We start from the raw sequence: 19,103 nt of genomic DNA on the forward strand, positions 1-19,103 counted from the left end.
TAGTTAATAGAAATATATAAATATTTGATTAGACAAAATTAATTTAAGTTGGAAAATTTAGTCAAATTAACTACATTGTTTTCTCAGTGTGGTATTAATGCATTCGGTATGCATATTTTGAGTAAGAATAATAAGTATAATGATTGATTATAAAGCGAAAGAGTATTGTAATCGAATTATTCTGTCAAATAGTAAAAATAATAAAAGTTTTTAATAAATCGGAGCATAATGTTAAATATAAATGTTGCGAATGTTCTTAAGGGGTAACATCGCACCAAATTTTCACTATTTTTACAAAAATCTAAATTTTGAAAATTTTCTACGTAGTTTCCTGGCAAATTTAATGTAGTTTTAAATAGTTTTGGGTCATTTTTTCTAGCTCAAAATTTGCGGCTGCTATCTAATACAGCACGATCTTTTAACTTTAGCGGTATATTTAGAGATTTTTAGGCACCACTAAAAAAATTTTTTTTTCATAGATTTTAAAATGTATATAATAAAAAGCAAAAAGCAAATTATTGTTTACTCCTTAAAAAAAATCCTCAAAAATTTAAGACCGTCAAGGTGGTGTTACTCTCTAAGGGATCATTTTAGTTTGACGGCTTGAAAAAAAGGCAATTTTTAGGAATTTTTTCTCAAGACCCATTGCAGATATTTAAACAAATTTTTTTGTTTTTTTACTTAATTTTTCGACTGTATAATAAAAATTTTTTGTAAAAAAATTATTTTTATACATTTTTATATAATTAAAAATAGCGCCTGAAAATTATATAGTTTTTTCATGGCGGGATAAATATTTCCACTTCGGATGGTCAAAAACAAAAAGACCAAAAAGATTCTTCATTTATGTGACTATGCCTATCGTTCGTACCTCAATTAATTTGATATAAAATTAACGAAATGGCGAGCATTTTTGAGAGACAAACGAAAAATCACTTCTTTAAGGATTTTTTTATGCTTACAGTATAATAAAATTAATATTTTTACCTAATATTAATATTTTTACCTGATACAGGCGATAACTACAGATATATAGAATAAGCTATTAAAAAATATGGTTTTGAGAAAAACGCGCTTAAAGTTTTCGGTAATGAAAAATTGTGCAAAAAATTTACTCACAAGGGAACCTCGCCAACTCGAAAATTCTGATTTTAATGAAACTTGGCATAAATGTAGAGGGGGTAAATACATGAATTTAGAAATTTATCGTAGCTGCCCATAAACGGTTTAAAGGGGTGACCCTTCAAAAATTGAGACATTTTTCGTTTTCTCGATATATCTCGTAAACTAAACAAAATATTAAAAAATGTTTTATACAAAAATTTTACAATAAAAGTACTTCTATCTAACTACAGTAATTAAATTTAAAAAAAATTTTTTTTTTAACAATTGTTTTTTAATTTTTGAAAAAAAATTTTTTTTTTAATTTTATTAATGTAGTTAGATAGAGATATTGTTACTATAAAACTTTTGTATAAAACATTTTTTGATATCTCCAATACTTTTCGAGATATATCGGAAAAAGCAAAAATCTGCTCTACACTATGCACTAAAAAAAGCATGAGAGAATGCGATAGCACCGCGACGGAGAGCGTTAAAAAATATTTTAAAGAAATTTTTTATTAAGGTTTATTTATGATATTGAATATAATATAAGATACTAAAAATATAATAAAATAAAGTAATATAAAATAATAATATTTTGTATAATATAATAATATGTAATAATATAATATAATAATGTCGGACGTGAATGCATGCTGATGTGAGTGAGAGAGAAAGAGTAAATAATATTAATATAATATAGTAATATAATAATATAATATAATATAAAATATTTATATCCAGACTTCTTGGTCCGGATTCATTAGCGGTGACATGCCAAAGAGTCGACGCAGATCGATGACATCTGCCAATCCAAATCGGCCATATGATTTGTCAATTAAGGCATTATTTCGCTCTCTGTCGATCTTGCAAAAGTATCGCGTCCAAAATCTTTTTCTTATATTGATAAATCCATGTGGATGTTATAGAGATATATCCATGTCTAGATACAAAATTAACATATTTTAGTGTAGCATTATACATTGAACAACAATATACTTTGAATCAGGGTAATGAAAATGCAAATTAAAAAATAATGCATTACTTATTAATTTTTTAATAAGTAATTATTTCTTTACTCATTAATTATTAAAACAATAATGCGTAATGAAAAAACTCGCATTACTTATTTCAAAAGTAATGCGTAATGAAAAATATCGCATTACTTGTTTCAAAAGTAATGCGCAATGAAAAATATCGCATTACTTAATTCCAGTGTTGTAATAGATTATTAAATAAATAATCTAAATCAGATCAAGATCTTTATCAAAATATTAAATCTAGATCAGATCACAGATAATTTTTCATACATTTGATCTAGATCATAGATTACATTAATTTTGATCTAGATTGAAGATCGTTTCTTTTTTTTACTTGACAATTTTTTAGGAGTAGGAATCGAAGTTTTTTAAGTTTCTTTAATAGGCTTTTAGGAATGTCCCAGAAATCTTCTTTAATGGATCCGGACCAAGAAGTCTGAATATAAATATTTTATATTATATTATATTATTATATTACTATATTATATTAATATTATTTACTCTTTCTCTCTCACTCACATCAGCATGCATTCACGTGCGACATTATTATATTATATTATCACATATTATTATATTATACAAAATATTATTATTTTATATTACTTTATTTTATTATATTTTTAGTATCTTATATTATATTCAATATCATAAATAAATCTTAATAAAAAATTTCTTTAAAATATTTTTTAACGCTCTCCGTCGCGGTGCTATCGCATTCTCTCATGCTTTTTTTAGTGCATAGTGTAGAGCAGATTTTTGCTTTTTCCGATATATCTCGAAAAGTATTGGAGATATCAAAAAATGTTTTATACAAAAGTTTTATGGTAACAATATCTCTATATGGTAACAATATCTCTATCTAACTACATTAATAAAATTTTGAAAAAAAAAATTTTTTTTTAATTAAAAAACAATTGTTAAAAAAAAATTTTTTTTAATTTAATTACTGTAGTTAAATAGAAGTACTTTTATTGTAAAACTTTTGTATAAGATATTTTTTAATATTTTGTTTAGTTTACGAGATATATCGAGAAAACGAAAAATGTCTCAATCTTTGAAGGGTGGTTTCACCCCTTTAAACCGTTTATGGGCAGCTACGATAAATTTCTAAATTCATGTATTTACCCCCTCTACGTTTATGCCAAGTTTCATTAAAATCAGAATTTTCGAGTTCGCGAAGTTCCCTTGTCAGCTTCAATCGGCAATGCCTGCACCATACAAAAGGTCTTTGGGTTCTTCAAATAAATCCTCCTCAGCAATTCTGATCTTCCTTTGAGGTGTTCTGGCCGCTTTAGAAGCAGTAGAGCTACGGTGGTTTGCTATGCGTATGCGTTGCTTGATTTCATCACTCAAACGCTGCAATAAGTTCGCATAATACTCGTCGTTAATTGTTTTTCCTTTTTGAAGATAACCAATGAAAATTACCCCCGCGCATCCCAAAAAACGCCATGACCTTGTCTGCAGATGGAACTGTCTTCGCCTTCTTTGAAGTCGATTCAACGAAGTTGTTTAAATGTTGTTAGGCTGTGGACGCCCATAATCTCCATAATTTTTAATAGAGTCAAAAATTCTTTGTTGAATAGGCAAGCTGCAATATATATGACGATTTCAAAAATAATTTTTTGCAAAAATATTATTTGGAAACTAAATGCCAAACACACGAGTTAAAACTCTTATTATTTTGCATGTTGGAGCCCATGTATCCTCCTAGTAAATTGGTTGCCGACTCTTCCTAAATTGGTTTTAGAATCTGTTGAACATCGTCATCAAGAGTGTTCATATAAGTCCAATGGACCAGTTGCTTCCATCTGACGCCACTTAAACAACGAGTCGGTGCCTTTGGGGCAATATATGTGTTGTGGATTTTCGTTTGTTGAAATTTTATAATAAAATGTAGCCCAGATTCCTTGTCGCATTTTTACTTCGAATCTGGGTTACATTGAATAGCTAAACTATAATAAGTAGTTAAATCTTTTATTAAATCAATAGCTAATTGAGCTGTTTTTGGAATTTTTTCTGCAGAGCTTTTAATTTTTGTGCCTTTGCCTTTCATTTTCTTTTCAGATTCTTTTTTTATTTTTTTTAATTGTGTAAGTTTCTTTGCTTTTTTTGCTCTTTTAAACATACATTTTTTCACGTGTAAAACACATTTTTTTTACACAATAAAATTATCCCCATAAGAAGCAGTAGCTAATAAATTTTTAAAAGAATTTGTATCTCCATCGCCGATATAATAAGTGTACTTTACGCTTGCTCGGATTGCCATACTCTTGCTCGGATCGTTGAAACATTTTGATAATGCCATCGATCTTCATTTTTCCTACACTGCCTTCATGATTAGCTGCACAGTCTTCCTTATGATCTTCACACTGTGCATGATAATCGATATCGTCAAGCTTATTTTTTGACACATTGCAAGCTTTGCAAATGCTAGATTTTATAACGATATCTACGGTTTTATTGCTGTACTTTCTTATCAAAGAAACAATACCCAAAAGTGATAAAAAATCTTGTTTTGACCACGAACTGTCGTGTCGCCAGAAATAATAAGTTCATTTTCACATTCACCGGCTTCCGTATTTAGCGCTATAAAAACTTCAAAAATAAAACGTGCTATACTACTCTCGCTTCAAAATTCAAAACAAAACTGACCTAACGTCGGCATGTACAAAACCACACACATATAATTATATACATAACTATACAAGTACAAATTAAGAAAGGGACCCTAACACTAACATTAGAGACCTTACATTGAATAACAAAACCAAATATACTTGACGCTGCAGCTTCTGCCGCATTCTTAGAAAGAAACGCCGCTCTGAGCGTACGTGCTTGATAATGCTATAAAGTAGGGAAATAATTGAAGGTGCTTTACAAAACTTTGGGAATATATTCTCAAATACATATACTTTCGAAAAATGTAATAAAAAATCGATTTAATTTGTGAAACTAGAATGATATGTTAATTATCCTTAATATGTTAATTATTTTTTTCCAAATTACATATATTCCATCAACATCTACACGTTTACATATTTACACACATACACTCGTAAACTCTATAGAGCCAATATTTTCTGCTAAATATTTTCACGATTTATATAAACTAATTATAAATACATATGAATACACGTGGAGTAAAAAATAGATTAAATTTATAGTAATATAGTGTCATATTTGACATATAGTACAAAAAGGGTAAATTTTTAAAAATAATTTTTCTTTCAAAAACGGGTAGTGCTTCAAATAGAAATATTTATTATAAAATTTTTCTGTAAAACATTTTTCAATATTTAGTTTATTAGAGTTTAGTTATGAAATATTACACAAAAGTCGAATAGCTCTCTTTTTAAAGGGTGGTTTTTAACTGTTTTTGGATTGCTACTAAAAATGTATAAATTTCTGTATTTACTCTCTCCCCTCCTACATTTATGCCAAGTTTCAAATTTAAAATCCGAATTTTCAAATTTGCGAGGTTTTCTTGTTAGACATTCTACTTTAAGTATTTTCTATAAGAAAAAAATGTAAATCTTGATAAGATAAGTAATTCGTATTCATAAGAAAATTTTGTGTATTTATTATTCTGTAAGTTAACAAATTTTTGTTCGTATTTATCACATTATTCATTTTTTTTCATCTTTTCTTCCTGTGAAACAATTTGTTAGGCTGATTTTTTTTAAGAAGGCTGTGTACTCTTATGTATCACTAATGTGAGATATTAATAATAATACATATGCAATAATGTATAATCTGCGATACAAAATTAAAAAGTAAATATTGAATTTCTTTGCAAGACAATTTCGATCTTAGAATGTATAAAAATGTTACTAAAAATATTTTGCTACAGAAAATTGTACAAATCAGCCTTGCAATTGTTATTTCTTTTACAATTTATGTATTCATCACATATGTAATAATAATTAGTGGTTTATAAACTTTTATTATAAATATTTATAAATATATCTTTTTACATAATTGATAAAAAGGTTTTTTACTACTTAATGTATCGTAATCTTAGCGTAGATGTGATTTCATCTTTACGATAATTAACGTAGTGATTTTAATGTCGTAGTATTCTTCTAATATGCTAGTCAAACCGATATATAAAGATCCAAAAGACCTTTATTATTAATTAATTACCATTATTATTTACTTGTCGTTAATGATTATTACTATTGTAACATGTAAATCTATATCCAATAAATACTTTTCTATTATTCGAAATTCATTTATTTAGATCACCAATGATCATCATTACTTTTATTTTTATGAATTTATTAAATTTGTGGATTAGATATTTTTAAGTAAGGATTGTTTTTTAGTGTATTTTTTTTTTATTTAACAAGAGGACATTCAACCTCTTTCCAATATCATAGATTTTGCTAGATTTTGAATATCCTATAGTACGTAATATGAAGCGTCGGTAATTCTGCGACAGTTTGTGTACGTTACCATATACATACATCGAGATGGCACAAGTATAATAACGAGCGGAAGCGTGCGTAAGGGATAGAGCGGGCCGATTGGTAGACGTTTATTCGCAAATTTAATTTTGTGAAGGTTATTCCAGTTTCCGCCTTTTGTCGCGAAAGTTCTTTTACTTCTTTTTGCGTTGTCTGCCGGAAGACCTTTTGGTGCGTCTTTTTGCTAGGCGTATGAGACATTCACGTTGAAAGACTCTAACCTTGCTACCGCATGTCCGCAGGCACGTGCTTTCGCCAAGCCTCGAAGAAAGCGTGGTTATGGTAATCGGCTAGGATAAACACAAGGATATTGTCAAAAAGAACCACACTTTATTATTAGAAGACCGACGGTTGTATATTTAGTCTCGAACAACATGGAACTAATTAACGCGGGAAAGACTTCCCTAGAGATCCCCGAGAAAACAGGGTTGCCAATAGACGAAAAGTTATTAGATTGACAGATAGCAGCTCCTAATAGAGTATTAGTACAGTGTCACAGTAGGACAGTTGACACATATATATTTCAATATTGCCCCTTAAACTGAATTACGTCTATTACTATGTCGATATACAAAGACAAAAAATATTACTTGCAAAATTATATTTTAGTACACATATCTTTAAATTTGACAGAGTTTAAGGGTTTTGTGAACATGTCACCCATTTGTTCTTCTGAACGAATTCAACATCGATTTCACCTCTTCGATATAGCTCACGAACAAAATAATAACGAATTTCTATATGTTTAGATTGTTTATGGAATTCGTGGTTTTTTGTCAATTTAATTGCACTTGCGTTATCAATAAACAGTACAGGAATATCACTGTTTTCTTTAATTTCAAATATCAGTCTTTTAAGCCATACGAGTTCCTTTGATCCTTTGCTAGCGGCAACAAACTCTGCTTCCGTAGTGGAGAATGCAACTGATTTTTGTAGTTGAGAAGTCCTAAGATTTTAACTGCAATTCTTGGGACGCCATAGAGCACTTTTGAAAGTTATTAAGCCATAGGGTAAGTTAGGGTATGAGAGCCATACGAAAAAGAATGGCTATAATTTCTCCAATAATTGCTAAATAATGTATTCTTGTAATTATTTTCAAAGATAATCGATATTTACTGTAGTTTATACGCGTATACTTTTCTAAATAAAAAATAACATTGCGGATATTATATCACGCTTTTACTTTCGACTACGTGCAAAGTTTTTCATGTGTTCATTAAAAATTGACACAACATTGAATAAATTACAGTTGAGCTGTCACAATTAACGTTAGACACATAGCGAAGGTAGGTATAATGTGATTGTAATGTGTGATTATATCTTCTATTTCTTTTTCCAATTTTTAATAAATAATATAATTATTTTTCTCTCACAGTTCGGGTAAGATGGCCCACTTTCTTCGGGATAAGTTGGCCAACGTAAGATGGACGCACATTAGTGTCGGTGTACTAGAGATGGAAAACTAGATCTTTAGGAATTTCCAAATGACGTATAAGACAACACTCTAACTGACGCTAAACTATGTTAAAGGACTGTCTAGATAGAGGTAAGTAGAAAAAATAATTAAGTTGTGCTTTTGCATGCAAAAATCACAAGTAAAGCAGTAAGGTTAGAAAGTGAGATTATAAAATCTGTCGTATTAACAGAATCGACAACAGCAGCAGTAATAAGGCTATAAGATATTATAATAAGCTAATAATGATTGATGTATAGAACATTTTAAAGCCCTAATCCATTACTACTGCTAATGTATTGAAGAATTATAGACAAAGCATGGTCTAGTGGTTTGTTTGTTTTAGCTCCACTTCTGCAAGAAATAGAAAATACATACATTCAAAGTAAGGATTCAAGAATTTTGCAAAAGACGACAATAATTAATACTGCATAACAATAATAATAACGCATATGTATATATTTTATTAAAAAGATAAGAATTAAGTTGCGCACCTAACATTTTAAATTTGATATATACTTTTAGATATTTTTTTAGTATTGACAATGAGTTAAATAGATGCTAAACTTTGTGTAGAAAAAGTTGCTTTTAATGATTCATTTTTTAATAATATTAAGAGATAATTTGATTTATTATTTTATATTGTGTTTATCAAAATAAATTAATAATGCACTGCGTATTTTTACAGAAAAGAGTTTAACTGCACATTTCAATCTTTTAATTTCAGAATAATATAGATATAATACAGATATAAAAATTTATTAACAGTGCACTGATTCAATACACTAGACATATTTCTTTTATCAATTTTACTATAGTACTGAACTAGTACTGAACTATTCTACCAGTATTAAACTACTATTTTATGGTACTGAATTACTATTCAACAACAATACAAAGATATGAATATAATAAAATTAAATTTCTGTGAAATCAATAAAAACATGTGTAAAATGAAATATTTGATAAACATTTTGTTATTGACCTTGAAATTGTTACAGACTTTGTAAAAATGACAAATAAAGAGAACTTTCCAAAACGAAGTAAATGGTCGCAGGATCAATTAACCGCAGCTCTGGAAGCCATTCAAAATAACATTTCTGTACGTCGAGCCAGCATTGAATATGGTATTCCCAGAAAAACTTTTGAAAGAAGATTTAAATCTGGAAATGCAATAAAAGGTGGAATGGGACCTACCTGTTTGTTTGGAATGCAGAATGAGAAAAAAATAGTAAACCACATCAAAACAATGCTAAAGCGTGGTTTTCCGCTTACTTGAGATGATCTTCGTACACTGGCTTATAATTTTGCCAATCAGCTTAAAGTAAAACATAAATTTAATAATGATATTCAAAAAGCTGGATATGACTGGCTTTATTTATTTTTATTTAGACATCCTAATATTTCTGTACGCAAATCAAAAAGTTTATCTCTTAGTAGAAGCCTTATGAAATGTTGGATAGGATCGGGTGGTTGTATAGGTATCTTATAAAGTGGAGATAAAGCAAAGAAGGACGTAACGCAACACGACTCCCGAAGGCACAGGCTCGAGGGAAAGACAAGTGCCTTAGCGGCGAACGCACTCTTTATTGCTAGAAATGTGGGTTAGTGTGCCGGTGGGCTCGCTATAACCCCGATTTCTGAGCTGTGCGTCAGTCGGTTCTAATTTAGAGTCAGCAAATTTAATTGTTATAACTCGGGATCAAACCCGATGCAGTCTTTAGTTGAGGATGAAGGTAGATCGATTTATAAATAAATAAAGAATTTTAAATTTAAATACATATTTATTCTAACACACATTTTTTTATTAGGAAAGGTAATACAAATAAAGAGCTTAAGTTTGTGATACCGAAAAAATATATATATATATTTATGTTTACTTAATGTTTTAACGGAATTTAGATCATCTTAGTATTGTACATTATTATGCCATAATTTGGATATCTTAGTATTATCATTATCAACATCAATACATCATTATGCCGTAATTTGGAATATATACATATAGGAATTATTAATGCGTAAAAATTTGGTACATTAGTAGGCGGTTAGAGAGAGAAGGGGTTAAAATTTTTATATTATTTCTTGTATAGTTGTCCTGGAAGGGGGGAAGAAATTGTAAAAGAAATCGATAGGGACAGCGAAGGGGTCATGGTAGTAAGGGGTGAAAACCGGAATGAGATCTGTAGTGCGCATGTGATATGAAATAAAACATTTGGATCAAATCCTTCTGGAATAGAGCGAAATTGCGGTAATGGTGTAGTGATGGATCTCTTTTAATCGGGAACTGTTCTAGTAATTCTATTAAAGAAGTTTGACTACTGTTATAATGATAAAACCGTGGGCGTGGAGGAGAAGGAAGATGACGAGGGAGAAGGAAGGGAGAAGGAAGTTCAGCTGTAAATTCTATATCAGAGTCTGAAGAAGGTGAGGATGGGGATGGTATTTCTATTATCTCGGGAGAGCTAATGGGGGAATATGAAGGGGAAGGATAGGGACCGAGACAGGAATCTTCGGATGTTCGGGAGGAAGGGCGAGGGCCGTGAGTAACGTCCTCGGAGGTGAGTGAGGGAAAGAGTTGAGATGGTGATAGCAGGGGTTCAACCGAGTGATGGGTTTCCGACTCTCGTTGACCCTGACGTAAGGGCTCGCCTCGGAGGATTCGTGCCTCCCTGCGCTGACGCCGACGTTCCCTTCTTATAGACCAGCGATTTCGTCTGGGTCGGGAGTAAATATGGTTGTTCACTGAAGTTACAATCCGATTTAGAAAAGGGGGGAAGTAAATGAAAACGTTAATAAGACTGGCATTTACTACTTGGCGTGACTGATGAGAAGGGGTTAAACTCGGAGTTCTCTCTTTGCCAGAGCGGTCCCCGTTAGATTTATTGAGCCTGAAACTGGCTGAACAGGTCAGAGTCAAAGACGGTGCGGCCCGAGGATGGTGAAGCTCGGGGTAAGAAGTTGCACTCAAATCGTAAGTCTCGAAAGTTCCGCTAACCTAACACTAAGTTCCGAGTTCGGTACTAACACTCACTCGAGTTGCGAAGGAACATAAAGTTCTAAAAACGAAGCGGCGATAAAGCTAGCGACCACGATAGCGACTGCAACAGCGACTGACTCCGACTTTTAGAGTATCGATTTTTATAGTAATTCTGAAAAGTAAAATTTTGGGTGTGGGTGTTTCGGGGATGTTAATTGGCGGGATTGCTTTCGGGAATGCGTGGGAATTAATTTTTAGAGTTCTCATTGGATAAGTGGTTGCTTGGTTTCGGGGTGGTGTTTGTTAAACGCTCTGACTATTGGTCTGTTTTTCTTGTCTCCGCCTAAAATTTTCGAATCTAGTAGGGGAGAGGGAAGGTTCGAATCTTATTGTTACGTTCGACAAAATTTTTCCCTTTTTGTCTCACTTTCTCGCGTCGCGCTTTCGCATGCTCCGTCGCAGCGCTTGTCTCACCGAGCGCTCCCTTCCACACGAACTCGCACGCACGAGGTACCGACGTGTACGCCCTATGCGTACAATCCTTATTAACTGTATACTATTGCGTACGTAATTATCACTCCTTTTGTCAAAGCTCAAATTCATCGAATCATGCCGCGTTCAGTTAACAACTTTGTTAAAAAAATAATATTCGTTCATCACCTTTTTTTTGGTATTAACGACGTCAGGGTGCAATCGCCACCCTCAATCTCCCTCGTTAATTATTATGGATTACGATCCCTCGCAATCACGCTATCGCTCTCTCACTATTAACAACTTGAAATAATGCGAATATTTTTCAACCACGCGGTCCGCGCATGACAGCCCTCGCGCTGCCGAAGAGTCGGTCCAGTCGCGGGGCGCGTGTTACCTAAGTGGGATAGCGATAGCTTGAGCATTACTCTAACCGAGAGGTGTAAGTGAGATAACAAGAGTAAAGCAATTACGAAAAGTATGCGGATTAATTACTCCGCTCACAGAGGTGATAAGAGGAAGGCGAAAGAAGCATTTGAACGCTAACCCCCCTGGCTACCTCTTGACCAAAATTTATAATGATCCGAATAAAAATTAGAAATTATAGAATTTCAAAAATAATAGTTATTTGTCGCGGAAAATTCCAGGAATTTGAGCTTCCCCACGCCCGCGTACCCCTAGGACCTCCTAGTTTTGGGGTATATAAGGAGCGCAAGAGCCGCGGAAAGCAGCATTTTTCGCTCTTACAGTCCGTCGTGCTGCTCGTAGCACTTCTGCTCTAGCGAACTATAGTATTCTGTCTAAGCGACTCGTCTTGCCACCGTGCGCGATAATTCTCCAGTGCGATCAGAACGTACCGCCCTGCGTACACGCGTACTTGCTATCTTAAGGACGCACGGAAATTCTAATTGTAAGTAGTATTTCTATCTTCGCTAACTATCGCCGTCGTATCAAACTTAGCACTTTAATAATTTCATTCTATTTGATAGTTAATCTCGCCAAGTAAATAAAACTGCAATTGTGACTTAAAATCTTGTTCCCCCTTTTTTTTATCTTTTTTTTTTTTCTTCTATAATAAATTCTCGAAAATATACTTTCTCTTTTTTTTTATTATTATTTCCTTTTTTATACTCCTCGTGTTCGGTGCGCGAGTGCTAGTCTAAGTTAGTAATAAGAACATTCCTCCCCAGTGCTTCAAGTATTCCAGAGCAAATAGAGGCGACTTCATTGACTCCTCATCCTGGAGCCGCGCGCTTCCACTCAGGCGCTCGTCTGTTCCATGAACTTCGGGCCAGGGGCGCTTATTAAGGCGCTTAAGCCAGAGGGTGTCCAGTGGGCAACGGGCCGCCTATTAAGGCGCTTTATTCCCACTGCAATCAATTCCATTGCTTACTGCGCACCACAGAGCAGCCCATTAAGGGCGCTCTCAGTCGCACCTACCAATCAGTCTCCGCGTGAGCTATGTTGCGTCTCACTAAGGCGCTCCGTCTCACGTCTTTCATTCCCGTCGCCATTGCATTGCTCATCCTCCCGCTCGCGCTCGTTCGCACTTCCCGGATGTGACCCACAAAGGAACAGGGGTAACTTCACTCACGTTCATCAACCCCCCCCCCCATCTCTTCCACTAGCACCATTAGAATTCGCGTGAAATTTACTCAGGTGACAGGCAGACATCACAATTAGAAATATATTAAATAATAAATAAAAGGGGAAGGGAAATTCCATCCCTCACTCTCTCTCTCTCCACCCATCTTATAAATGATTGAGCAGACGCGAATTTACCTACAATTTTTCAACATAACCAACCCATTGCTATCGTGATAGTAACTCCTTAGAAGAAGAGTTGAGCCGATCTCTCTCAAATCCAAAACCTCATGGGCAGCCTACTAAGGCGCTTACCCCCGCAATTTCCATTCCAACCTGCAGGCAACGGACAAGCCTTCTAAGGCGCTTACCCCCGCAATTTCCATTCCAACCTGCAGGCAACGGACTAGCCTACTAAGGCGCTTACCCCCGCAATTTCCATTCCAACCTGCAGGCAACGGGCTAGCCTACTTAAGGCGCTTACCCCCGCAAATTCCATTCCAACTTGCAGGTAACGGGCTAGCCTACTAAGACGCTTTTTCTTTTGCAGATTCTATTGTACTTGACCCCCGCTGGCATCCCCCAACTTTAGTTCTAATGGTATCCCATCCGTAATAATTTGCAATCGTTTTGTGATAACCTCACCTCCCTTTATAATTGTATAGCGTTCGGGAAACCCTGCCTGCCACTCGCTAAAATATCATTATTATGGCTATCGTACTAATTCACCCTTCCACCCCCATCACAGCATCCCATGACTCACTCACGGCGAGGGGGCCGCAAAAAGCAATTGAAACGCCTCAAATGGCGATTGATTGAATCTGGGACGTTCGATCCCTGAACTTTTGAGCGACAACCGTCGCCCAAGTCGTCGCCCGCCAGGCACGAGTCTCCTGGCCCGTTCGATTTAAGGCCTCCCTCGAGGCCGCCGCCAGCACCGAAGCGCCCCGCGCCTGCCCGGCTTGCTCCAGCAAACACCACGCGACATCTTCCTCCGCTACCTGACGGGGACGTCGCACCTTCTCGAGCCCCGACTCGGCCCGTCAAAGTGGACCGACAAGTCCGACTCCCACCGCGCCGAGGTCCTCGAGTCCTAGCGGACGAGATAGTTGTCGGGGAGCTCACGAAATTAGAGCTCTTCGCAAGCGCAACTCCGCAATCTGCAGCCGTTTATCACAGGCTAGTCAACACATCACCGGTAACAGAACAAAACGGTATCCCTTATCCGGTCCCGCACGAGAGTCGACCGCCTTACCAAATCTTACTAAATTCCGCGTGGCTGCCAAGTGATGGCCTTACAAAACCCGCCATCTTGGTCCGCCGAAGCCGATAGCCCTGGGCTGGTCCTCGCCGATGCGCCTTATCATACGGCTTACCGAACAGTGAGGAGCCCCTGTCCCGCACCGGCCGGCTCGAGCCGTCGCGCATGCGCGGACGCTCTTCAATTCCCAATAGGTGGATCCGCGTGACTCGCGTGATCCTCGATCCAGCGCCGCGCTGCTTCATCTCTCGCAAGGTCCGTGATGAACACGTGCTCCAAAAGTGCGATCCCTTTTTCCGCCGTTTCGGTAGGTCCGGCTGGCCAGGCCGCGACCAATCCGATCTTGGTAGCTGGCGGTTTACATGGCTGTGATCGCTCTTCCGGTCCGCAGCCCGGTGTCGCGTGCCCACGGCGTGATCCTTGCTGGGAGCCGTCGTGTCTCCGTGCTGTCATTCGGCGCGGTCGGTACCCTTGGCTCAGGGACGGCAACGCGCTGCGGGGCCCGACGCACGGCTCGGCGGGGAAACTCCTTGAGGGGCGCTCTTTCTACTGTCGATTGTCCCCAGCAGAATTCCCACGACGACTGCTCCTCCGTCGCTCTTGGCACACTCTTTAGATGAGCCTACACTCGACGCCTTAACTTTAAATGATTATCAACTACAATCGGAAAACGGTATCGCAGACTAAAAAAATCAAAAAAAAAATAAAAGAACAGAACCATATCCCCTCGGCTCAGCAAGGAGTCGCCCCCGATCGACCCCTCGGTCGGACTTATGCCCTTGTGACGCGCGCGCCGGACGCGCCACGACACAATATATATATATGAAGATGGTTATCCTTATTATCGTTGACGAAATACTGGTAATGTATTCTGGAAATGGATTGCAAGAAGCGGGCGATAGTTACACGCCCCGCGACTTAGAATTATGAATAGAGCAGTAAAAATTTATCTGATGACCACGAAATCGAACACGATAATTAAATAATCGCTAAATTAAATGACAGGCATCAGATGATTTATTGCTCTCCTTTCCGCGCTCTTCACCCTCGAACGTCCTCGGTTACGAGTATATAAACCGCGATTTTCGAGCGAAAATTGAGATTTTGCCTCCTCCTCTCGCGTCGAAAGGCTGTAAGAGTCGCTCTATAAACTTTCCGGACTTAGAATAATTTCTTAATTTTGCGTACGGCCTTATAATATTTTCATAATTTCGCGTACGGACTTATAATATTTTCGAATTTACACGTTCGAACTTAGAATATTTTGCAGTATTCAGAGAGACTCGAGATGGCAACTTCTCCCTCAGTTTACTAATCGCTATCTTTTTTTCATAGAACAAAAGTGCGACACTAGCGAGCGTGCGTGCGCGTGTGATTTATCGAGTAGAACGAATACAAATTTGTGAAGATGCGAGTTCTCTCCATTCATTTTTTTTCTTTTCTTCTTAAAGTTATTAAAAACCAGTGATACTAAATTCAAGGTTCTCTTTTCTTTTTACTTCTTTTCCCTTTTCTTTTCTTTGCGTCACGGAAGTGCGTTCGCGAGTTAATCGGTGATGCTTCCCCCTTTCTTTTGTGTCATTCCTTCAGAGAGTGGTGAACCACGGCTCAGCGCTGCAGTTCCTTAGGGAGCGTAGCGGTCCCCGTCATTCGCTGAGAGAGCGCGTTTCAGCGTTCGCTCGCGGCACGCGGGAGCATCGTGCGCCTCTCTCTCTCTCTCTCTCTCTCTCTCTCTCTCTCTCTCTCTGTCGCAATCTCCAATCCTTTCAAGAACGACTAGCCAACGGTGCGGGAAGGTGCGCGCTGAAAAGCGTACATCCTTCCCCGTCAACCGCCCCTACGAAGTCGCAAGACTTTAGCATAGGCGTGGGTTACCGGCGCGCTATATGCGTTCCGACATTTCTGACAGCACCGAAGACGGTGCCGCTACTTAACCAGGCGCCTCCACCCAGATCTATGGTGGAGGTATACGTCTCTCGATTCCTTTCTATCCACGCTTCCGGGCAATCCAGCGTCCATTGTACATCAATAGTCATCGCGATTATTTAAAGTATTAAATTCCCACCTTCCGAAAAACTAATTATTACATTATAATTTAAAATACGAGAATTGAGGACATGGCATTCTTCCCTGCAGATGGGAAGGTCACGCCGGCGGCACCCGCACCGGCTAAAGGAACACGTCGACCTCTTAATCAAAGGCGGGGAGACTAATCGGCTGCTCTCCCGCGGCCTTTCGGCAGGTTCGTCGCGTGAGTCGCCCACGCCCCCGAACGCATCTGAGGCCAGCGAACCGGTTTCGCGCGGCAGCAGCCCCAAGTCACCGTCGGAGGAACCGTTCGACTTCTCCGGGCCGGTTATAGTGCGTCTGGAGGCACTCGCTTCTGGCATTCGCCTCCCTAGCAAAATAACATTAATAGGGCCAAAATAATAAAAATAAAATCGAATTTAAAAATAAATTCTTCTTAGCTCTTTCGATTATCATTTCCTTTCCCGCTGCGTACATTATCTCTCTCTGTTTCCGCTCGGCAGAGTAGAGTGACTTATAAAATTTCGAACAATAATAAAAACTCGCGATCCTGACCCCGCCGGACGTAACAATATTGTCCTCTAGTTATTCGTCTATTACTGTTTAATTTTTTTTAATGACAATGGCATCCTCGAGTACCATATGGATACAATGAATATATCCATGGTTCAACATTTGGATCCATACTAACGCTTTGTAAAGTTTTAGTATTTTTATTGCGTATTGTAACATATGATTCTGGGATTTCTCATCTGCAGTTGTAGAAAAAACGGCAGCAACTTCATTTATTCTTTGGATATTATCGACGTCGATCCATTTCAGGTTTTAAAGTAAATACTAATTGTAGTTCTGGTATCGACTCATTAGATAGTAATTGTTGTTGATTTTCTAATTCTTCACTCACCATTTGATATGATTTAGCAAAAATGTTACATTCTCTCATTATATGCTCAAGATTTTGTAAGATTTCGAAATCTAAATTCGAATTTTCATTAAAACGGTGATTTATAGTTTCATTTGGATCGACAATAAAAAGTTGCCCATAAGTTGGACTTTCATTTTGTGCAGCGTATAATGCTGTATTAATTTGATAATATATTTGTCTCTGTATCTTAAAAGTACGGACCAGGTCGGTTATTTTGAAATTTAATCAAATTAGCATTAAATGATGCAAATGGAAATGAAGAATTATAACTACGAATATGTTGAAAGAAGTTATTAAATTTTGCATGATGTCCATCGAATAAAGACGTAAAAAATGAGGGAAAATGTAGGTAAAGGTTCAAGATCTACTGCTCCATGATTGCAACAATCATGAAACAAATTACCTTTATTAGAAACTTTTTCAACAGCAAAATGTTTAGCATTGCAATGAACACAATACATTCATAGGACCAATATAATGTTCAACTAAATCATCATTTAATATCATATTATTAATAATTAAAGGGTATGTTTTTTTACGTAACCGATAACGAGACTGATATTTTGCACATGTAGTACGTTGTGTTACATAATTAGTAGACGATGTACTGGCAATACAAATAGTATCAGATATTTCACTTATTATTACATTATTTTTATTAACTGCTGTTTTTATAATTTGTCGCCGTTTATATTGAGCTTGTGCTTTTTTTTCACGACGTTGTTGTTGCAATTTCTTTTGTTCCTCTATACTATATTTTATTGTTCGTCTAGGCATTTTATTAAAATATTAACAAATGTGTAAGAATATATATAAATAATTATTAAATAAACATTAAAAATGGTTTCTTTTAATCAATCTTTTAAACTAATTTTTTTAGTTAAAAATGATCGTTATTATCATCATTATTATTATTGTCATCATCATCATCATCATCACTATCATTATCGTTATCATTATCATCATCATCATCATCATCATCATCATCATTATTATTATTATTAGTACTAATCGGTATTATTGGTATTATCGGTAATAAAAGCAACAGAGTTTATTGTCAAGTTTAGAAATAAATAAAACATAATAAAATAAAAAAAAAGAATATATGTATTTATGCTTTATAATACTTTATATCATGTAATATATTGTGTATTATATCATTAAGATTAATCCGTTTTTATGTTTTAATATAAGAACATATGAAGAAGAGAGTCATTGAAAGTGGCGTGAAGACTAAAGAAATAATATTACTTTCAGCGCAGCACTTATAGCAGAAATTATTATTTTGTTTTCCCCAAAATTGAATGGTGGAACCTATATATAATTATATATAAGTAGTTTTGGCTTTTAATGCTTTTTAATTTTTAGAAACATATATAAAATATATGTATATAATTACATACATATATGTATATATATGCTTTTGATATATTTTGATGACATTTTAAGAAGACTCATATACATGCATATATTTAGATGCAATTAATATTGTTTAATCGATATAGCTTTCTATAATAAATATCTATGTCGATTTTCTCAAAATATTTCATTATTTATATATGTGGTCCATTTTGAAAACGCAAGGTATTAATACGTCATTGAGCTAATATGAGGACATACATATATATATTTTATGTATACATTCCCAGATAGCACAGGACGTCCTTAGGATCATCCTGAATATGTCCCGGGATGTCCTGGGATCTTGTCAGGATATAATAGTTGTATTATTGTGAATATTTTATATAAATATTTTATGTATAAATTTGACTTCTAAAGTAAGTTTAGAAT

At 35.6% G+C, this 19,103-nt stretch overlaps 1 long non-coding RNA gene across 1 annotated transcript; it reads left to right on the forward strand.

Annotated features, from left to right (window-relative positions):
• The first annotated feature begins 4,235 nt into the window (after window positions 1-4,235).
• LOC118645158 lies at window positions 4,236-17,631 on the forward strand. Its single transcript, XR_004962959.1, has 2 exons — window positions 4,236-8,156; window positions 8,410-17,631. It is a non-coding gene; the product is annotated as an uncharacterized LOC118645158 (long non-coding RNA).
• The last annotated feature ends 1,472 nt before the right edge of the window (window positions 17,632-19,103 follow it).

Source organism: Monomorium pharaonis, chromosome 4 (genome assembly GCF_013373865.1).
Source record: "Monomorium pharaonis isolate MP-MQ-018 chromosome 4, ASM1337386v2, whole genome shotgun sequence".
Taxonomy (NCBI): Eukaryota; Metazoa; Arthropoda; class Insecta; order Hymenoptera; family Formicidae; genus Monomorium; species Monomorium pharaonis.